Source organism: Lathamus discolor, chromosome 10, assembly GCF_037157495.1.
Source record: "Lathamus discolor isolate bLatDis1 chromosome 10, bLatDis1.hap1, whole genome shotgun sequence".
Lineage (NCBI taxonomy): Eukaryota > Metazoa > Chordata > Aves > Psittaciformes > Psittacidae > Lathamus > Lathamus discolor.
The window spans coordinates 7,068,100-7,092,061 of record NC_088893.1 but is presented as its reverse complement, the minus strand read 5'-3'; positions in this window follow the sequence as shown (position 1 = coordinate 7,092,061).

Sequence of the window (23,962 nt, the reverse complement as noted above, 5' to 3'; positions counted from 1 at the left end):
CCTAGCGCATCATAGCCCTCCTTTAAGAAAACAACAAGCAATCCCTGCCTTGAAGATCTTTTTTCCATCAGTGTTTAAAGAAGTCTCTCTGCCTGTGAAATGGTGTGCTGAGCAGTTACACATCAAATCAGTTCTGTACTTGGACATAAGGCTTTTCAGACATCACTACTCCTACCTCGACATTGTCTGTACTGTCAAAGCCATTACTGACTGGTGTCAGAACCTTCCACTTCATCACCTATGGTATAAACAGCCCTAGGATTATTGAGGACCCAAGACCTCATTCCCATGGGCTGGCACAGGAGGCTCAGGCCCTGTCTGGAGCAGCTATGCCGGCCTGGCCCTTCCCAGACACTGTGAAACCCAGCTGTGGGGAGCTTCAGCTGGCATCAGGGCCACATCATGACGGGATGAAGGGGCTTAACTTTGCTGAACTTGCCGTCAAATTCCTCCCTTGTGGTGTGGAAATTACCTGGGGTGCATGTTGGATAAGGTACAAGCCTAAAACCATGAAATTCTGTTTGTCTGCCTAAAAGGGACAACATTTAGGTACTGACATTTGAGGAAGTGGTGGCTGTTTACTGGATGAAGATGAGCTGCCTAACCCCAAGAGTGTATAAATTGCATTACATCACCTATTTGTAGACACAAAAGTTCTTTGTAGGACTGAATTTAAGCTGCCACCAAGCATCACAAAAGCTACCTTGATCGCTCAAAGCTACATGTAAGGATATGCTGTTAATCTACCTCAGTGCAGTTGCAATATAAATGCAAACCTGAGGTTAAGCTGCATCTTACTCTGAAGGGTAACTGCACTGGAAACTGGTGGGCACAAGTATTTCCGTCTTTTTTTCAGAGAGTGAATGACACAGAAAGGTGAAACCAGTTTTATTTTTATCATCAGGTTCCCTGCAAACACACGAGGAGGTCTGAGATAGTCACATGCGGTCATATTCTGTCCAGAACCACAAGCAAGGAGACATTTATTAGCCAGAAAGTGCTGGGAGTGTTATGTGGGTGGATTCTTCCACAACATTAGAAGATAAAAGAGGTTCAAAGTGTGAGAGGTCAACCCAGGGCACTAAAGGCACTTATTTTCAGTCAGAGGGAGGGGCTATTCTGCCTATAGATCTTGCTAATAGCCCCCTGGGTCAAACAAGCTTTCACAAATTGCCTGTATCATCTGCGTAGCTGCGCTGTTTGGCTGAAGCAGGAACTGCTGACCTGTGAGTTAGATTGCTCCAATTGTTTGTATCTAAGAAAAAAAAAAATTCTCCTAAAGTATCTTTGCTTAGGCCCTTATTGTGCAGTCTGGGCTCCCCTTGTGAACCTGCCAAGCCATGGAGGTGCTGACATTCATTAGTATGCACACAGGCAAATGCAAAGCAACCTGAAAGTAATGGGATATTACAGTGCTATAGTGCAAAGCCTTCACAGCCTGATCAATATTGATGGTGAAGTTAGTTATGCATCGATTAAATTACAAAGCAAAAGCACCACAGCAAGTGAGTTTTGTAGTGAAACACTCACTGCCACAGTCTCTACCAGAATTGTTTCATTTCACCATTTTCAGCTCTTGGTGATGTGGCAGTTCACATTTTTCTGGCTGACTGGTGACTTAGGACAATCCCTTCAACATATAGACATGCTGTCAAGATTGTCTTCTGTATGACAAAGACAAGCATGAAATCACAGAAATAAAATAGGAATTTGATCCTGCAGTGAGCAAAAGGCACCAAGTCTTTTATCAGCCTCTCGCTTTTCACAGTAATGAAATGAAACATGCCACAATAAAAGCTGGGGGCAAATTTACTTCTCTAGCACGTTTTGAAAGCAGTGCAGCATTAGAAACACTGGTTTCCTCGGTCAGTACAAGACATTTTCTGCTACAGTAGCATAAATGAGCTTCTTCCTCAAATACATCCAGCAAGGTCACTGTGATCATATTACTGCTTTCCTCCCTCTCCCCTCCCTCCCCCCGAGTATAATATCACTGTGATTCACTATGAATATGGCTAAGAAAAGGCACATATAGGTTCAAGGCATTAACAAGCACTATTTCTTTTCCACCCGAGTGATGTTAATAACTAAGCGTCTGTTCATTGTATGTTTCTGCTGCAGTCAATAACCACACCAGATCCTACAAAGAAATGAGTGCATGAGGGCATGCTGCTTTTAGAGACATGGTCCAGAACTGGCAATTTTAGATTGCCTGCTTAAGAATCCAGCACTGTTGGAAAATATCTGCTAGTCCCACTGAGCATACACAACCAGGGTTTATTGTGTGGCAGAACCCATCCTGAACAACGAAACACAGTCTTATACACATTTAATGGTTTTGAGGTGGTTTGTTTTTTGTCCTAACCAGCTGATCTGGAAATCTAATACCAATGGGAGCAAAAGAATTGCTCAGGTGGACTGACTGTTTTGATTGAGGTTAGAAATCTTACGTATTTTACTAACCTGGGCTTTTCATTCTGTGACTTTAAAAGTCGATCCTTTAATGCTTTATTTAATACCCTTCTCACTCATATAATTTTAAAAAAGATAATACGTTATCTTATAAAAATCTGTTATATAATGAGCAGCTGAGCTTCTTTTAATGCACAGTTTACTGTGTTTCAGACTAGGAAAGGAGGTTATTCTATGTCAAAACCCTGAGGATAGAGAAAAAAATACTTTTAACAAAAATGTAAAAGAATTATTTGGTTACAAAAGAAGAGAGAAGAAACCGTGTACTGATCAGTGTTTGGAAGTTCCACATCTTAAGAACCTAGTAGCTAAATCTGAACATTTTTGTGTAGGACAGCAATAGTTTGGTTATGAACTTGAAGTTTGTTAGATTTTTGAATCCTGGAAGAATGATTTTTCAAGCTTGTGGAGGTCTACTTCTAACACTTAAAAATTGAAAGATAAGTAAACAGGTAAGACACCCTCTAATGAGAAAGACTGTCTTGACCACAAAAAATAGCTATTTGTATTTCTACTAGTGGGAGGTTGATCTTCCAACGTTGCTGTCCTCCAAAATAGGCAAGGAGGGCAAATATGTGATCATAGTGCCTTCAACTCTGTGATGGGAACTCCCTATGTGCAACCCTAAAGCACATCATATAAATCCTTCATACCCCTGCAGTCACCACCAGACTCTGGGACAGTGCTTTCACCTCTGCACCCGATGTCATCTTGCACTAGTGTACTGTAAATAACTGCTAGGTCTGGCAGGTTAGATTTGTAGTGGGACACTGATGGGCTAATTTGCTTTCCTTTTCCACCTGTACCTTTCATCAAGCGCTAGGGGCCACATTGCTCAGTAGGTAACAATAGGAGGCATTTAAACAACTAATAAACATTACTCAGTGGTGAGCAGCACGAAGTCTAATGGGCAATTAGCGCTGCAACATCTACACATCATCAAAGCTTGCTCCAATCCACACTATTAGCAATGACAATGGAGACACTGAGTGGGGCCTGAAGAAACCGTATTGTTCCAGTTGGAAAAGATTTTGGGGTTTCCTTGTTGCACTGGAGGAGATGCTCTTTCAGTTTCTCTTATTCCTGCCTTTTTTAACATTCACTTTCGCCCAGTGATGAGGTCGTCTGTTAGAGTTGAGTGCTGTTAGCTGTGGATCCTTTGAGTAAATTGGCTGTGCTGCAAGGCTAAACTCCTAATTTATTGTTAAGTGCTGAGATGGGAGGGTTTGCTATTATGAAGATGGTTAAATATCTTCCTTCTTCTCCTCCTCAGGCCCCTTTTTTTCAGTAAATAAATGAGTTACATTAATTTGTTTGCTTTTCTTATAAGACATATGTGCTTATAGTCATTTCTGTTATGAAATAACTGGAAGAGAGAGAAGGAAATAAATACAAGTTATCCTTTGATATTCAACTCCCCACTTATCATTCCGGACTGGCAGTGTCAGGGACGTGATTTCAGAAAGGTTTCAGGTTGAATAGATCTCTAGAGCATCAGTCACTTTCAGACTATGGGAGCTCAGTCCTAAGCAGACACTTAATGCTGTGAGACAAGGAGTGAGCTGGAGGTGTATCTCTACCTTTGTTCTTGCTTTTTGGCAAGCAGCAGCTTTTGACTGCAACACAGAGGAAGCGTTTTTGCATTTGAAATTTCTATTTTGTCGGGGGCAGGGGAGGAAACAGGATTTAAAAGAAGACAGTGCTTTCACCTAAACTTAAAGAATCTTAGGTTTAAAGAAAAATTAATATATTAATTTTGCTCATTCTCTTTAAGTCTGGTAACAATATTGCAGAGAAAACACATCACACTAAAAAACACGTGGCCTGGGAGGATAACTGCAAAGGCAGTAGGATAAACAGCTGAGCCACATATGCTTTTAATTGATACCAATCATTTAAAGCGTTTCAGTTAGCCTAAAAAACGTCCAGTTTCATTCAGCCTGTGAAAGCTACTGAGTTGTTAATTTTCTCTCCTAAATGGTGTAACGGGGTTTGAGGTGAAAGAACTGTGTGAACTTCGGTTTTAAAAATTATAAAGCCCCCAGGCTGTCCGTGGTTTTTGCAGGTAGTGGTTTTTTGTTTTGGTTTGTTTTTTTTTTTTTTTGTTTTTTTTTTTTTTTTCAAAGAAGAGGAAAGAATTTTGTTTCTGTGTAATCTCAGATCGCTTGTGGTGTCAAAACCTGGTAGCATTCTGCCTCAAAAAGAGCCTGGATCTTAGGTAAGAAGTTAAAAACAACCTGGTGGTTTCTATAGTTCAGAATAACTGTACAAGTATGACTTTGCGAAGTGTGGCTTTCTCCTTTCTAAATGTAGATATCTTAAAGTGGAATAGTTATTCAAAGCCATTTCTTCATTTATTCGATGTCATGAGTTTATTCCAAATCACTTTACTGGCCTTCCTCCACACTTGACAAAGAACAGCATTCCTGGATGATAGCTCTTCCGAGTGCTTTTGGAACTGAATCATCACTTGGACATGCTCATTCTTCTTTTCTAAAGGATCGAAGTCCTTTTTCTTTTCTTTTTTTCAGAAGGGAGAGTGTGTGTATAGAGTTACATCAGATCAAGTAACCAATTACTTAACTGGCTAAAGCCATGTAATAAATGAAGCAATTTCTCAAGAAGCTGCTAAAATTCTGGCTGAGATTCCCTGCTTACGAATAAGGTTGCACTGATCAGTAATGCTCCAACAAATTCACTGATGATACCAGACATGGAAGAGGCAGATAGGACAAGGCTTTATCCAAGCCATCAAGATAACTTCTGGTGTTTTAAAAAATGCTACTCAATTCCACAATGGTGATGATAAGTTCTGAATTTAAGTAAATATTATTTCAGAAGTCCACACTAAAAAAGTGCTGAGAAATGTGCTAAGTCAGAAGATGAAGTAGGTAATTCAGTGTTGCAGTAAAATCAGGAAATTGTTACCAAGAGAGCATTAGCTCTGTACTGCAGGAAAAAGTTTCAAGTAGTATTTGGGGCTGGTTATGGTCCTCATTAGACAGAAGTTATTTCATTCAAGAAATCAGTTGTTTTCTCTCACTGTGAAAAATTTTAAGAGGGCCTTTCTAAGATGGAACCTTGCATAGCTGGACATGGGTCTCAAGTCTGAACTGTACCTTTCAAGCTCTTTTTTTCTGACCAGCATGAGGTAAGAAATCTTAGCTATTTCTGAATATTCATTTCTAAAAGGAAATCCCTTATTTCTGAATATGTGAAATGTTATGCTGGCTTACTTAGTCTCCAGTGTTACAAATTGTTCTAAATAAATGTAATCTAAATCATAGGTGTGAAACTATGCTAAAAAGTGCTGTATTCACAGTTAGCTGTTCTCAGACTTTCCAAATTAGTCTGTTTCTTCTTTTCTGTAATGTTTTTTTTTTTAAATCTGTTTGTTTTTATGCCTGTTAAAGAAGCAAACATAGAAGTCTCACTGTAAAACAAATAGAGTAACCCACTCATTCAAACAGAGCAGCTTGAAGAATGAAATAATCTAAGCTGTAAATAGGGCAACTGTTTCTTCATTAGTGTAATGAGTACTTGTATTTTTGGACAAGACATTTGGGACCTTCTTTCTAGAGAATATTAAACTTTTAAAACTTCTGGGCCTGGCAGTTGGCTGTAGCCAAATCTTAGGCCTGTTGTACCCTTGGAAGTAGGAGCTCCATAAGCAGGATATAATTAAGATCAGCTTGTTTGTAATTCAAACATGAGCACACTTGTATAATTATCAGTGTATAACCATTTTTGTACCTAGTGTACCTAATAAAAGTAGTATTGCCATTGCTAGAAACAGGTTTTAGGCTTTACACTAACTGTACCAGACTCCAGTCCCTGCTTGTTAGGTTTGGTAGCAGCTTATTACAAGAACTTGTGTGTGAACTTGAACTTTAACTACTGTCTTTAGCTATATACACAATTTAGATACAAGATAGCAGTGAAGGCCTTGAAAGTATGGGCACATGTTGAAACATAGTCCCTAGAACGGTGTCAGCAATGAGTTGATCAGTTGTGATCAGCCCCTGGTGATTAAAAAGGCACACCCTGGAAAGCTGAGAAAAGACTGCTTTCACTGTAAGGTGGTGGGGAAGCAGAAACAGCAGCAGCTTATCAAGAGATTAAAGAAGAGAAATCACATGCAAAATCCCAGCACAAAATTAAAAACAACAGGCCAAGACATAGTAGCCTAGGAAAGTACATCTTCCCTGTTCCCAGCATGCTGCAGTGCATGTGAATGGCTTAGAACTGTCTGTAAACTGAAACACTTATAAAAGGAGGGAAGTATTGAATTTAGGGTTGTAAAGAAAGGTTTTCCCCCTTTGATTCCAGCTTCTTTCTCACAACTCTTCTCTTTCACCTTCTGTACTGAGATCATCAAGAAGGGGAGCCTTATGCTATTTGAATACATGGTGATTGTTATTGTAAGTACCAACAGCCAGTAATATGCGTATTGTTAATATCAAACAAGTGGAGTTGATTTTAGAGTTTAAAACTGCCCTTATTTATCTGTCTTTTAAATGCTCCCATTACAGTAGTCCATTTCCCTAACTAGTACTGCTGTGCTCAATTACAACATGCTAAGGGGTCAACCAAGGAATTTTATTCTCAGTAGTGAATCAAATAAATAATATTTAATACTATAGATAGTATTTATATATTTCATGTTACATGGGCAAACAGGGAAATATATGGGCAAGATTTAGAAAACCTAGTGGGATTCACCTCACCTAATCTGACAAGTCTGCAGCATAGATATCTGTATCTGATCTAATCTTTGTGTCTCCTTTCATACTCAGTGGAGGGAAATAAACTCTTCTGAATTTCTAGTCATTTGTCCTATTTTTGAGTGAGATGAGGTGACCCTTGAAAGGCCTATTTCTCTGTCTCTTCATAAAGGGGGCCCAAACAATGAGCTCCAAGGTGACAGTCTGCACCACAAACATCTCCATTTTGACAGAGGAATCCCACACTTTGGGTTTTACAGTTGTCTGTTGCTGCAAACATGTCTGGCCAGAAGTTCCTTTTCTGTCTCTTAGAATCATAGAATAGTTAGGGTTGGAAAGGACCTTAAGATCATCTTCCAGGATCTGCCAACCCCCCTGCCGTGGGCAGGGACTTCTTCACATGGGAGGCTACTAGAATCATGGCTTAGAGTGAGAAAGCCCACCAAAATTATTCGTTTGTTATTCTTAATTTTCATCTTCTTCAAGCAATCCGTTTTTTGAGGTCAAGTAGATATTGATTAGTCATAAGTTCAGAGTAAATGTTATGCAATTATTTTTCTGCTTAAATTGGTGTTCCTAGTCCCCCTCCTGCTTAAGCCTAATGCACACACAATTTTGATACCAACAGAGTATTGTTTGAGTGCAGGAGGAATGGAGGTTTCTATGTTGACAAAAAGGTTAATAGGTTGTTATTCTGGGGAGCAAGGTATGATGGCAATGCAATTTATACTGGGTAGAAGGAGAGGATGACTAATGGAATGAAGTTCAGGCTCTTCTCGAGGTCACTGGCTCATAATATACATCAAATAAGCACAGAAAGATACAGTGCTGGAGAAGTGGTTGTAGGGGTAATAATCTGCACAATAAGAGGAGGCAGAAAACTACAATGCATTGAGGGAACAATGAGAAAGCCATAAATGAGGCAGTGTGACCTCAAAAACAATTGCTGACCAAACAGGTTTGGAGCTCAAGAGACACAGACATGAAAGACTGTGGTATAGGTCCCTCTGCTACTCCTTCCCCATGATCTTGTGGCTTCTGTGAGCCCACTACCACCTTAAACTTTAAGCTGCTGCGGCAAATACTTTATGAGGTAGGGAATGATTTGGGAAGCAGTGTGGTTAAAGGACACAGCAATAGGACATAGATTAAACAAAAAATACACTAAAAGGAAAAATATTTGATACTGGTTCCTAGCCTGTTGGAAAAAGATAAAACACATATGTAGGAGTGTACCTGTCACATTGGCTGCTCTTAGGAGCCTTGCTCAGAGCATATGTACTTGCATTTGCACTAAAATAGCTTCCAGACAAGGGAAGAAATGAACTTAAAGTGACAGCTGCTTAGAAATGTGCTGGAATTGCTACAAAGAAAAAGCCGGCGGGTCGTAGTAGTAGGGGACTCTACTTTGAAAGGGACGGAAGCACTCGTCTGTTGGCCTGACCCTATCTCGAGGGAGGTGTGCCGCCTACCGGGAGCTCGGATCAGGGATGTTACAGAGAGGCTGTCTGCTCTAGTAAGTTCCACGGACTATTACCTGCCCTTGGTGATCCATGTAGGTGCTAGGGATATAGGTAGTAGTACACTGGGGACCATAAAGAAAGACTACAGAGCCCTGGGAGAGGTGGTTAGGGGCTCTGGTGCTCAGATAGTCTTTTCGTCAATTCTCCAGGACACAGGGGAGGACCGAGAAAAAGCTAGGAGGATTGGCCGGGTTAATAAATGGTTAAAAGGGTGGTATCATAGTCAGGGGTTTGGGCGTCTTGAACACAGGACTGAAGTTAGTAGGCCAGGTCTACTGGGGGCTGGTGGAGCTGCTCTGGTAAAGAAGTGGAAGAACAGTTTTGGTAGGAGGCTTGCCAGACTGGTCAAGGAGGCTTTAAACTAGATGTGTTGGGGGAGGGGGGCATCATTCCATCCCAACACACCCAGTCAGTTGCCAATACCTATAATAAATGCTCAGAACAATGTACATACATTCTGGCTGCTCCAGCCAACGAGTCAGCTTCAATTGGAGCTCGGCTCAGATGCCTTTATACAAACACCTGTAGCATGGGGAACAAACGAGGAATTAGAGATGTGTGCACATCTACAGGGGTATGATATAATAAGCATCACAGAAACATGGTGGGATGGCTCCTATGACTGGAGTGTTGGAATGGAGGGTTACAGGCTCTTTAGAAAAGACAGGCCTGGCAGGCAGGGAGGGGGAGTTGCCCTTTATGTTAGGGATAGGCTGGAGAGTATGGAACTCTGTCTGGGGACAGGTGAGCAGTTTACAGAGAGTTTGTGGGTCAGGGTTAAAGGGGAAACAGCCGTGGGAGACATTACTGTGGGGATCTGCTACAGGCCGCCTGATCAAGGAGAACCTATGGATGAAGCACTCTACAGACAGAAAGGAAAAGCCTCACGCTCTCAGGCCCTCGTTCTCATGGGGGATTTCAACCATCCTGATGTCTGTTGGAACGATGGCACTGCATGGCACAAGCAATCCAGGAGGTTCCTCAGTTGTGTGGAAGACAACTTCCTTCTGCAAGTAATAGAGGAGCCGACAAGGAGAGGTGCCATGCTTGACCTTGTGCTCACCAACAGGGAAGGGCTTGCTGAGAATGTGGTGCTCCAGGGCAGCCTTGGATGCAGTAATCACGCGATGGTCGAATTTGAGATCCCCAGGACAGTGAGAAGAGTGTGCAGCAAGCTCACTGCCCTGGACTTCAAAAGAGCAGACTTTGGACTCTTCAGGAGCCTGCTTAGTAAGGTTCCATGGGATATAGCCTTGGAGGGCAGGGGGGCCCAAGGCTGTTGGTTGATATTCAAGGATCACCTGCTACAAGCTCAGGAATGCTGCATCCCAACTAGAAGGAAGTGCGGCAGAAGCGCCAGGAGACCTCCTTGGGTGGATAAGGAGCTGCTGAGGAAACTTCAAAGGAAAGAAGAGGCTTATAAAAAATGTAAGCAAGGACAGGCAGCCTGGGTAGAGTACAGGGATGTTGTCCGGGAAGCTAGGGACCAGGTTAGGAAGGCTAAGGCCCAGTTAGAATTAAACCTAGCCAGGGATGTTAAGGATAACAGGAAGCGATTCTACAGGTACGTAGCAAACAAAAAACAGACTAGGGACAACATAGGCCCCCTGAGGAAGCTTTCAGGAGAACTGGCTACGCAGGATTTGGAGAAGGCTGAGGTCCTGAATGACTTCTTTGCCTTGGTCTTCACTGGCAAAGGCTCTGACTGCACCACCCAGGTCTTAGAAGGCAGACGCAGGGATTGTGAGAATGAAGACCTTGGGCCCACTGTAGGAGAGGATCTGGTTCGAGACCATCTTAAAAATCTGAATGCACACAAGTCCGTGGGACCTGATGAAATCCATCTGTGGGTCCTGAAGGAGCTGGCAAATGAAGTTGCTAAGCCACTGGCCATCGTATTTGAAAAATCATGGCAGTCAGGTGAAGTTCCTGACGACTGGAAAAAGGGAAATATAACCCCCATTTTCAAGAAGGGGAAAATGGAAGACCCGGGGAATTACAGACCAGTCAGTCTTACCTCTGTGCCTGGTAAAATCTTGGAGCACATTCTCCTGGACAGCATGCTAAAGCACATGAATAACAACAAGGTGCTTGGTGACAGCCAGCATGGCTTCACTAGGGGGAAATCCTGCCTGACCAATTTGGTGGCCTTCTATGATGGGGCTACAGAATTGATGGATAAGGGTAAAGCAGTTGATGTCATCTACCTGGACCCGTGCAAAGCGTTTGACACTGTCCCACACGACATCCTTCTCTCTAAATTGGAGAGATATCAATTTGATGGATGGACCACTGGGTGGATAAAGAACTGGCTGGATGGCCGCACACAAAGAGTTGTGGTCAATGGCTCAATGTCCGGCTGGAGACCGGTAACGAGTGGTGTCCCTCAGGGATCAGTGTTTGGACCGTTCTTGTTTAACAACTTCTTCGCTGACATGGACAGTGGGATTGAGTGCACCCTCAGCAAGTTTGCCGATGACACCAAGCTGTGTGGTCCGGTTGATATGCTGGAAGGAAGGGATGCCATCCAGAGGGACCTTGACACGCTTGTGAGGTGGGCTGATGCCAACCTTATGAAGTTCAACCATGACAAGTGCAAGGTCCTACACCTGGGTCAGAGCAATCCCAGGCACAGCTACAGACTGGGCAAAGAAGAGATTCAGAGAGGCCCTGCAGAGAAGGACTTGGGGGTTCTGGTCGATGAAAAAATGAACATGAGCCGGCTGCAGTGTGCGCTTGCAGCCCAGAAAGCCAACCATATCCTGGGCCGCATCAAAAGGAGCGTGACCAGCAGGTCAAAGGAGGTGATTCTGCCCCTCTACTCTTCTCTTGTGAGACCTCACCTGGAGTATTGTGTGCAGTTCTGGTATCCTCAACATCAAAAGGACATGGAACTGCTGGAACAAGTCCAGAGGAGGGCCACGAGGACGATCAGGGGACTGGAGCACCTCCCATATGAAGACAGGCTGAGGAAGCTGGGGCTGTTCAGCCTGGAGAAGAGAAGGCTGTGTGGAGACCTCATAGCAGCCTTCCAGTATCTGAAGGGGGCCTATAGGGATGCTGGGGAGGGACTCTTCGTCAGGGACTGTAGTGACAGGACAAGGGGTAACGGGTTAAAACTTAAACAGGGGAAGTTTAGATTGGATATAAGGAGGAAATTCTTTCCTGTTAGGGCGGTGAGGCACTGGAATCGGTTGCCCAGGGAGGTTGTGAGTGCTCCATCCCTGGCAGTGTTCAAGGCCAGGTTGGATGAAGCCTTGTGTGGGATGGTTTAGTGTGAGGTGTCCCTGCCCATGGCAGGGGGTTTGGAACTAGGTGATCTTGAGGTCCTTTCCAACCCTAACTATTCTATGATTCTATGATTCTAATTCAAGAACTAGGAAAGACTCTAGGGATGTATTCTGCTATGGATTGCAGACAGATTAGAGGCATGGAGTAAACATGTCTGGTTTACACCATCTTTGTGTTGCTGACTCAAGGAAAAAAGTTACACTCCTTTTGCGTATATTCCAGTTCCACCACCATCTCCCTGACTTGTACAATTTGGGAACACACTGCAGTACGCCTTCACTGGTTTAAAATCCAAATTATGGTAAATATCACATGAAGATACAGCTAATGAAAGGGTAAAGTACTGTTAGAATATTTTCCACCCCCTTCCCTTTCCGTGTTTGTCACCAGATTAGCAGTACGCTTTTGGATTCTCTGAACAGTTCCAGCTCATGAAGCCTAGTGTCACAGTCTACCTTTCTTGAGACTCATGAAGTTGATCCACTGCGGCCTGTGCACACCTTACTGTGTACTTCTGGTCCTATCATGCACATACAATGGAACTAGGTCCTATTATTATAGAAAAGGCCACACATCCTAACCTACCTCACTGTTATTTCTGAGCTGCTGCTGTTTTTATTCTGAATGAATAACTTCAAATACCAGGCAAATGCTGAAAACTTTTGGAATGGAACAAAGCGGTTGTTCCTTGATGTAATAAAGAGAATGGCAGTTGGTTAACTAGCTAGTCCTTAAAAGGAATCCTTCACTATCCACACCCGGATCAAAGCACAGGGACTCCTGGTACTGTTTAAAACCAACTTGTACTTGCTGGTGGTCTCTGTGCTATCAGGGTTGGTTTGGTTGTTTGTTTTTTTTTTTTGTTACATGGTAGGGAAAGAACACTTTGATTTACTTTGCTCCTATTATATGTCTGAGGCCTTTGCAAGCAGCTGACAGGATGGACTTCTTTTCACAAGCTTAAAACAATGGAGTTCAATATACAAACTTCTGAGCATCTCAGTAATTAATTCCTACAGCAATCAAGCTGGCTTATGCTTGGACCAGCCTGGTGCTCTGGGATGTCTTACGCAGCTTTTGTTCAGACTGCTTTGCTTCATAAGTTCTGATCTTGTTTGGTTTAGGGTTTTTTGTTTGGGTTTTTTTTTGTTTGTTTTTTGTGGGATGTTCTTGGTTTCATTTGTTTTTTGTTTTTTGGGTTTTTTTTGACAGATCTGTGCTACAGTAAGTAGCAAGCTGATTAAGTCTGCATGGACAAACTTTTCTTGCATCTCTATCCTGTTGTAATAATATTTGGCAGACGCTATGTCCTGCCTATTATCTCTCAACTTTTGTCTTGTGGCTGCAAGATTGTGCGTTAGTTGGAAGCACAGTTCTCTCACCTTGCTGTGTGCATCACTGTTGCTTGTTACAATAAAGGCCCTGCAATCTCACAAAAGTGAGAACTGGGATTTTGAAAGGAGTTACTGAAGCAGTTGTTAATCCATAGGAAAGAAAACATGTAATATGTTTTTTAAATTCTAGAAAGTCTGCATGTTATTGGCCTGACACTATGAAAGTCCCACAAATGGGCAAGTGAAAGATGATGAAAATTAAAGATGACAAAGTCATTATCACAGCTTAGTGTAAGCATAGTACTTTTCTGCTTATTTATATTTATTTACTCAAAGCACTTGGCTTGAACCATTAGACACTTTTATAACTTTTTTGAAACACTAAACTCCAGCAAGCCTAGTGTCCTTAAAAATATACAGAATTCCTTATTCCTCTTCAAAGTTTAAAGCTCTTAAGCTCAGTGTAATAAAACCCACTAACTACGTTACATGTTGAGAGACTAACTTTGCATCTTGCCATATCTAGGAAGGATGTGAATTCAACTTGCAGGTGACCAAAAGAAAATACCAGGTTACTGGGTTCCTCCTGTTTGAAAAACTTGTGATGTATCAAAGCAGCTCAGTAACTAAGAATTTGCTTAGTGTCACATGGGGAGAAAGAGGATTGCAAAGATAAACAAGGCACAAGCAACTGAGCTTTATAGATAAAAATTAATAGGTGAAAGCATTGCACTCAAAATATAGGTATGTTGTATTCGGTGTGTTATTTGACACACAAGAATTTAAGAAATTAGAGAAGTCCAGTGTCAAAAATACTATAGCAATCTGTTGGCAAAGTCATAGAGTGCTCTAGCAGGATCTGCCCTGTAATGATTTACTTTCATATTCTTCTCTGGTTCATAATGAAAAGCTGTCATCAAATAGTGCTGTTAATGATCCTTGCCAGTGTGTAAATAGCCAGTTATATAAAAGATGGCTGGAATATACTCAGTATACCAAACACCTTAGCAAGCCTCTCACAAGAATTCTTGCTAAATCTGCAACCAAGATGCTTTACAGTGTGAGGTTAGATGCACAGCCGGGTTCAGTATCATTACATATAGAATATATGTACATATAGTGCTATAATTTCCACAAAGATGTAAGAGATGACCAAATGATCTTCTGCCTTACTTGGAATATTAAATACATGCAGCTCTTATCCCTGACACGTTATCCAAAACTATTCTTAAAACTTCCTAGTGAGAGGATCCTACTGCCTCTCCAGATAGCCTGTTCCAGAGCTTAACTATCCTTATAGTAGCAAGTGCTTTTCTAGCGTGTAACCTAAATCCTCTTTGCTGCAAATTAAGCAGATTACTTCTTGCCTTTCTCCAGAGGACACAGAGAACAACTGATCAGTGTCCTAATTGTAATAACCTTTGATAAACTGAAAGACTCTCTTGCCTTCCCTCAATCACCTTATAATCTAAAAAGACAGTGGTTTTGGAAAAAAACCTTATTTTTCTTGCTCTCTGTTGGGTATTCTCTATATCCATGCTTCTTTAATTGCAGTGCCCAAAGCAGGAACCAAGCTCTCGCTAGTAACAAGTAGAGCAGAATAATTACCTCCCTTGTCTTGCATACAATACATCTGATAATATACCCCAGAATGAGATTTTCTGTTTTTTGAAAGTATCATCTCAATAGTCTGTGAACCACTATAACTCCAGGTATTTCCTGCAGTATTACTCACTCATTTAATTCCCCCTTTTACTCACTTGTATTTGCTCTGACTGTACCTTTCTGAATGTGTCATAATGAAATTCTATCTTATTTCAGACTCTTCCTCCCAAATTGACAAGGTACTTTTGAATACCTAAAGGCTTGCCTTTTTCCCTATCTGGCATCAGCTATAATTTTGTGTGCATTACAATAGCACATAAGGTGCTAGTAAACCAGTTCTATAGAGCTGGATGCATGACAGATTCCTGTAGGAGTATACATGAAATGTCATCACAAATCAACAGTAACCTGTAGTTTAAACATTGAATTTTTTCAGAGTCTATTGCTCACAAATCTTATGGTGATTTAATCTAAACCATTTCTAGGGTGTAACCAGCTTGGTTTTTGAAGTTTATTTGCAAATTCAGCACAGAAAAGTGAAGTGTCAAGTTCAAGGCTGAGGAGGAAAGAAGGAAGGGGTCAGAGCTGGAATAACAGGACATTAAAAGGTGACTTGATCTACATCGCGTCAGGAAAAATATACTGGAGAAAAAGAAGATGAGACCAGGCACAAAGGTTTTCTGGAGGAAGAAGAACTGAGGAATGTTAGCAGACAGTTAACAGAGACATACTGTAGGCAGGGAAGTAAGTGTGAAAAGAAATGTGGTGTTCTTTATCCAGGAATGGACTAGATTTGAAGAACAAACTGATTTGGAAAGTAGAAAGATAACAGTACCAAAAGGCTTCTTGCAGAATTGCGAAACATTATGAGCAAAAGCAGCAGAGTGTGTTTGGGAACTAGATCCCCACTCTTGCTTAGGGAAACAGCCCCCTTTTGTATGAAAGGGAAACAGAGAAAACAGGCCAGAAACCTCAATGCTGTGACAGAGGGATTTGTAATAGGAGATTGAAAGCAGGAAAGGTAGATGAAAAAACGGATTAAGAGAAAGAGCAGTAAGAGATGCTAAATACTTGTTAATCTCGAAGAAAACAAACCCTGTTGCTCACTGTAGCAGACATGGGAATTGAGATGGATTATGCACAGTGACAGCTTAAACTTTCTGACATTTTCATAGCTGGCTTGGTAAACCAGAGATTTTAAGGAGTTTAACCCTTGAAGAGACTGTATTAATTTTCTAATTTTTGTCTATATAATGTGGTTAGTGAGTTTTTGTCTATATCAAGAGCCCTATCAGGATCATTGCCAGCAGAAGGTGTATTAGGAATTTTACTTCTATGCAAAGAGAAGAAAACTTATTGGTCAACCACTTTTTATGATACAAGTCCCTCCTCTATGTGCCATCTTTCTGTTTCAGAGCAGTGTGGGATTTCCCTGTACATTTACTGTCACTTATGTTTCCTGTAATCAAGGGTGACAGCCCAGTGGGGTAAGCCAAGCCCTCTGGTGCCCATGTAACTGGATGCTTCTGTGAACAATAAGCACCTTTTACTGCACAGTCCGCAATGTTTCTTATGCGTGAATCATTCTGTTCTGCTCATGCTTCCTTCACTCTGCATTGTTTTATTGCTCAAGGGCATTCTGTTCTTACTTAAGGAAGCCTACATCTTCCTTCCTTTTGATGCTTCACTGTCATTTATTTGTGTTTAAGAGCTGAAAGAGTTGAACCTTAATTTCAGCTCACTGAAGTCTACCTTTAGGTTGCCCTTGTCTGCTTTCTGGGACAACAGTCAGCACAAATTCAGTCTCTGTGTATGATAAGTGACTAGCAGTAAGAAAGGTCAATGCTTTTCAGTCACGTACACAAAGGCACACAGGCTTCTTCAAGTAAACGAAAATAAGAGGTGGCTTTATAAATGTTCTTGGTATGCAATTGAGGCATAAAGATGTTTTGGAGAAGTGAAAAGCTTTTCTGGGCACAGACTGTGGTAGAGGTCAGTATGAGGGGTATCAGGTAGGTAAGATTTGAGGAAAACCAGGGTCTGTTCAAGGAGAGGTAGTGTAGTCAGACTAAAATGTTTTCTTTGGTTTTGGTTTTTTTTCCCATCTGCATTTTTGACTCCATGGTGTATGTCACAGGCAGATGAGCAGTAATGGGGAGGACGCAGGAACAGTATGGCTCTGAGGAGCTGTGTACTTCTGAGTAAAGAACAAACAGTTTAACTGTGGGGCAATGCTGACTCATCGGACATTCCTGAAGGTAAGCCTGAGGCAGGTCCACGTGGAAGCCCTGGCCAGGCTTGACGAAACTATTCCATTGCTAACGGGGCTGAGTCCATGTTCCAGAAAGCTGAGAACAGCATATGCTACAATGAGATACTGAGTGGGATAGATTTACACAGCTTTTACAGTGCTCAGAGATGCTGATATACCAGCAGAACTGAGAGGTACCACAATATCAAGGTAGGAGATGGGGAAAAAAAAAAAATAATAATCTAGTTGCTTTATACTCTCAGCTGATATTTAATATATCTCCTTCCCAAATCCCAATTCCTTTCAGAGCTCAGGACTTAGGTTGGGTGAGCCAGTACAACTAGGGAGCTGTGTCTGGTTCCTCACATGGGTTGGGTAATATGGTCCATGGCAGCCATAAAGGAAAACATGTTTACTTTGGTATCTTCAGCATCAGTCAGCTTCAGGATTTGCTTTTTGGCCTTTACTCAGTACTGCACAATTCGCTGTTCAGGTCTGTTGAGCAATAGCTGTACTTCCATATGCATAAATATTCAAGGACTGATCATTAGCTAAAGGCATTTGTGGTATAGAGGTGCACCACGATGCTGTGGCATGAAAGCATTCCTTCCCTGCCTTCCTTCCTCTGTTCACAGATCACTCCAGAAAGAGGATTAATGCATCTTATTCCCTGAGGAAGAATAATGTCAGAGTGCTCTATGATGCAGCTATGTGCTGCACACGTGTACCCTACAATGTATATAAGTAAATGCCACACTAGCATGTGAAGTTTTAAAATGTATTACAGTGTCTGTGAAGCTACAGGACTAAACTTTCCAAGCATTACTTAACAGTACATATTGTTACTAGATTTTCTTAGTAAAGAATCCACTATCTTCCTTTTTGTCTATGAAATGACCACAATATCAGCCTGACAGAGATGAATGTATTGCTTTCTTGCTGCCAGACTGAGCTCTGACATTCTGCAATCTGAACTCACTGTTATTAGAGAGAATCAATATGTGTGGCCCCGGTTCTGATCTTCAGAACAGATAACTGTCAAAGCCTGCATTTAATTTCCTTCCAAATATTAGGCAATTTTAGAATTATCTTTGTAACAGATTACATTGCTATAAACATTACTGTTGGTAAAATAAATTACTAATTCTTTAACATTGTTATTTGGTTGATATTATCTAGAGCAACTGCCTTCAACCTTAACAAACTTTTATCTAGAAACATTCTGTTCTTGCACAAATAACTTCAGTGTTGACTGACGTACAGTTTTGGGACCAACATCATGAAACTTTATTTCTCTTAAGACAAGTAGAGAGATGAGTTTTAGAACTGAGAAGCATTCACTGAAGAAGTTTTTTCCACAGGCAGTGACCTGGAGTTCCTCTAGAACTAGTTTCTGGGTAGTACAACAGCCTCAGATGATAGGATCCATGAGAGGGTTGTACGAAAAACTCACAAGTATTTTTGGTTTATAATTAAGCCCTTGCATTCAGCTGAACATAGGGTGTGCTCTCTCTTATTAGCACCTGGCATATTGACCATTCAAAAACATAAATGGAAGCTACTGACTAATTTCCTCTCTGCGCTGCCCAGCAGCACTGTAAAGATAAAGCAGTAAAAAGGCTTTCTGTTGGCTGGGGTTTTCCTGAAGAAATAGTGTCTGCTTGAATATCTACTGGTGTGTTCTCAATGTAGTTATGCACCACTGTATGTCCTTTCCCCCTAGCTGGGACAGTTACCGCGCTTGACCACAACATTGTGAGCAGAGGTAAAATGTTCAGCTGGAGACCAGTTGTGAGGAGATGCTCAGAATATTGGTAGAGCGTACCCTAGAGAGGGATCAGAGGGGATTTTATAAATCAAATACCTAATTGGAGGGCATAAAACAGACAGAGACAGATATTGACAGGGCAATAGGCAGGAACAGAAATACATGAAATTCAGTTCTAAGCATAAGAAAAAAACTTCCATAATATAACAGTAGCTGACTACTGGAACAGGTTGCCCAGAGAGATTGTGATGTCTTAATTCCTGAAGGTATTCGAAACACAACTGCTTTAGCTTACCCAGCTTCGGGCAGTGTGTTGAACTAGATGTCCAGAAGGTACATTCTAATGTCAACTGTTCTGTGGGTCTGGGAATGATAAGAAAACTGGTTCCTAGTAAAGCAGCTTGATAGTGAGCTCCCAGGAACAAAAGACAAGTTCAGAATCAAAGAAAGAATTGGTCACATTGAGGTAATGTACAATTCATGCACTTTCAGTAGAAGATGGGAATTTACATTTTGCTAAAAGAAGTGTATTATGCCTCTAGGGCTAGTTGACCAAAAGATATTAGGAGTAGGCTGATACATTCAATTTCATGAAGCTGAGTAAACTAAAATTTGATTTACACTTTATCTTTTTATTTCATGTATTTAACTTCAAAGCCAGCTTTTTCCTTTTGCAAGCTTTTCATGCTGTATGTATCCTAATCGTTAACTTACTAATTTAACAAGATGAAGCATAGTGTCAAATCATTTTTATGTCCACAGTTTCCCTCTGTGATATTTGTTACCACTGTGAAAAATTCTGTCAGATTTGATAGGAATAATCCCCCATGTGTGAATCCCACAGAGTCAAACTCTCCTTAATCAAATCATAACAGTCCAGCTGGCCTGCTCCATCTTGGCTTAGCAGTGTCCTCTGTTACCCTTCCTGCATGCTTTTTTATTCTTGCATTTTCCTTAGTATAAAAGACAGGTGTTACAACAAAATCTTTCTAAACACCTCTAACACCTCTTTGCTTCCAGAAGCATACTGAATACATATGCTAAGATTGCCCCAGTTCTTTTGGTATTTGCCTCGGGATTCTGCAAAGGAGGCTTTCTCGTTTTGCACAGTTGCTTAATCTTCCAATGCTCTAATTTATTTATTTTTTTTTTTTTTATTTTTTTCCCCATTCTTTCTTTTTAAGTACCAAATCTGGAAAAATACTGACTTCCTTCAGTGCATTTTGTTTTCTAAAGCCAGAGCATCTGTTCCTGGCAAAAGTGGCTTGCCTTAATAACTGCATGTTTTTTAATAATTCCCACGGGTGTTCCTGTTTCTCATTTTACTGTTGTCAGTTGTGCTGATGTTATAGTTACTGCTGAACAGTCAGGCCACTTGGTCAAAAGCATTGCAGTCTGCTCAAAATCAAACTTGTTCAAAAACATTATATACTTGCTGATGATAAAAATAAGGCAGTAGCACAAACTTCCTTTGCATTATGGTGACCATTTAACATGTGATATGTATAATACAAGGTGAAACTATAAGACAGAGATCAAACTTCATAATTTTTACTCATACCTTTCCTTATCTTTGTACATCTGGATAAATCAAAAGCTGAGGTTAAACCTGAAATTTTTGTATTAAGATTGCTCATCTGGTTCAGTAACTGCAACACATCCTCTTAAATTTTAAGGTACTTCCCTGTAAACTTAATATTTTTTAATACAATTTGCAGTTGGAGAAAAGGTATTAGAAGGCAAATGATCAAGTAGGTCAAGAAGATTGAGTGTTCTCTTTCATGATCTCTATTTCTCAATTTTATTCCAGAATATTCACAAAAAAATCTGCTATAATCAATTTTAGAATGTGCTTTTAGATGGAGATTATGTTTGGACTTGCAGGGATCTATATATAAATAAACCCCAACAGTTCCTTAGCATTCAATTTATATCTTCCCCTCAGTCATTTTGTGCACATGCTTAATTTTGTGTCCCTGTCCTTCTGCTGTTTCTTGCTTCATTGTTGACACACTTTTGATTTTTGTAGGCATATCTCACTTGTCATCTATTTCTCCCTAAGCTATATATTTTTAACTCCCTTTCCTCACATTTAATTTCCTTCAGCCCTTTTATCAGTTGTTAATATTTCTTTGGATTGGCTTAGTTTACGAACATGTTGCACTTGAGATATCCTGTGTCATGCAGCCATCCATTTGTTATAAAACGGATATTATAGAAGCAGAGAGAATACGAACCTGTCAGATTTCCAGATGGATCTAGGAACTGTAGTTAATTAAAAATATTACAAAAGCTTCATGTCTACTGTTTAGAAAATAGTAAGCTTACTAGAAGTTCATGGTACAAAAAAGGAGTACAGAGTTACAGGGATGTAGTTGAACTTCTTGTCTTTTTGATTTATAGTGGATGGTATAATGAAATACATGAACAAAGCAGCAAGCAATGATGTAAAAATTTGGCAATATATACCCTTCACTTGCAGGGAACATTACCTTTTACCTTAGATTACACCAGCTAAACCCAAGGTAACTGCCTGGATAATGCACTACTTTTCAGGGTATTTCAGAAATGTTTCTTATAATCAAAATAAACTGAACAAGAATAAATAAGAATACAGATCATAATATTATAAAAGTAGAATAATCCTTTCTGGCTAGGTTGTAGGAGTTAGAGTTGTAAACATCACCCTTGAGGAAGCCCAGGTAGTGAAATATTTCAGCTTGCATGGGTAACGTTAAAACCTCTCTTCTGTTTCCTTTCAGTAGGATTTATGTATTTGTGATTATATAGCATTTCAAAGGAGCAAACTTTAATCTGTTTTGTTAACACTCCACATCCCAGCCAGTTTCACCCACATCCTGATCACATTCCCTAGAAAATTCTGCCCAACTTAATACTGCAGCGAAGGGCAAAGGACTCAGGACAGACTATGGGTTTGCAAGGACAGCCTCCTCCAAACACAAGAAAGCACTATTCCAAACCATGGGAAGTTAAACAGGCATTGCAGAAGCCAACATGAATGTGCAACAAAGTCCTGAGGTCAAGTGCAAAGAGGATTTGCACAGTGAAAGTGGGAATGGACTGCGCAAAGGGAACATAGAAACCCGACTTGACCATGCTGAGGTCACATTAGTGAGGCTGACACTGAGCTGGAGCAGGAACCAGTGTATGATGATACGCAAGAAAGCTCCCAGAATTACAATGACAGCAAAAAGAAGTCTAAGGAAAACAGCAGCGCACTGCCCACTGGGGTGGGTGGTGTAACAACAAATGACATGACTTTCCTCTTCCACTTAAGGCAGACTAAACTCATATTTCACCCCCCAAAAAAACAACAATGGCATAAATGCAGGCTTTAAGAATTGCATGCTTACTGTCTGACTGGAACAGGTTATACAGAGAAGCTGTGGCTGCCCCATCCCTGCAGTGTTCAAGGCCAGGTTGGATAGGGCTTGCAGTAACCTGCTCTAGTGGAAGGTGTCCCTGCCCATGGTAGGGGGATTGGAACTAGATAAGATTTCAGGTCCCTTCCAACCCAAACCGGTCTGGGATTCTATGGTTCTGTGACAGAGCTCAGATCAACCATGTTCATAGTATAAGCAAGAAGTATGTTCTCTATTACCAAGAAGCACCATTTCTGATAGAAGTCAGACTGCACTGTCTGGTGGATAGGTGCAACAGGGAAGATAATATTTAACACATCACATTGTTTTTTATGTTCTGAAAGATCATAATTTCAGAATACACAAGTGTAGACAGGGGAGTAGCTGGCTACAGCCATTACAAAGGCCAGCGTCTGACCCTGCAGATGTATCTTCATTAACACCTCAGTTCATATTTATGATATGGAACAGGTAGAGCAGAGGTGGCTCTACAGATCTCAAAGGGAATATATATATATATATATATATATATATATATATATGTAGAACCAAATATAACTAGGGGATCAGCAAGATCTCTTCAAAAGACAGCTGGAATTGAAATAAGGTATTTACAAAATGACAAAACCCAAAAAAAGCGAACATATTTTACTTAATACACACATATGCAGTCCCTGAAGGATAGTCCAGAGATCAGTCAGTCATTTGAAAGAATCCTGTGGGAAATGGACTCACAGGAAGCAACATCTGATGCACACAGCTCTTTTGACCAGAAGGAAAGGGACTTGTGTGTGTTTCCAAAGGGATGGAGTTGGAACTTTGTTTTATCTTTGTTGTGAAAATCTCTAGTTGTCTTTATCTTTAGGAGAGGCACAACAAAGAGTAAAAGCTGAATTTGGTCCATATTATTATTTAAAAACTTAATTCCTAGAGAATCTGAGTGTTAATTAAAAGATTAGATTATTTTGAAAGTTAATAGTTATGAAAGCTAATAGATTAGGAATCAGATGTGGAGAGGCTAAACACAGAAGACTTGATATTTGACCTAGAGCATGTTAGATACCGATGGATGTATTTTGCAGATGCAAGATTAATTTTGTGATCACCTAATGTGCTCTGTGTATGGTGTACACTGCTTATTTGTAGCCACTGCTTCCTGCAACAGGACTGCTGAGCTGTTACAGAATTACAAACTCTCTTCAGAAAGACCCTGCCTATTGACTTGAAGGTATCAAATAGATGTGGAACATCTCCCTTATGAGGAGAGGCTGAGGGAGCTGGGTCTCTTTAGCTTGGAGGAGACTGAGGGGTGACCTCATCAGTGTTTACAAATACGTAAAGGGTGAGTGTCAGGATGATGGAGCTAGGCTTTTTTCAGTGATGTCCAGTGATAGGACAAGGGGCAATGGGTGTAAACTGGAGCATAGGAGGTTCCATGTGAACATCAGGAAAAACTTCTTTACTGTGAGAGTGACAGAGCACTGGAACAGGTTGCCCAGGGGGGTTGTGGAGTCTCCTACGTTGGAGATATTCAAGGCCCACCTGGACAAGTTCCTGTGTGATGTACTCTAGGTCACCCTGCTCTTGCAGGGGGGTTGGACTAGATGATCT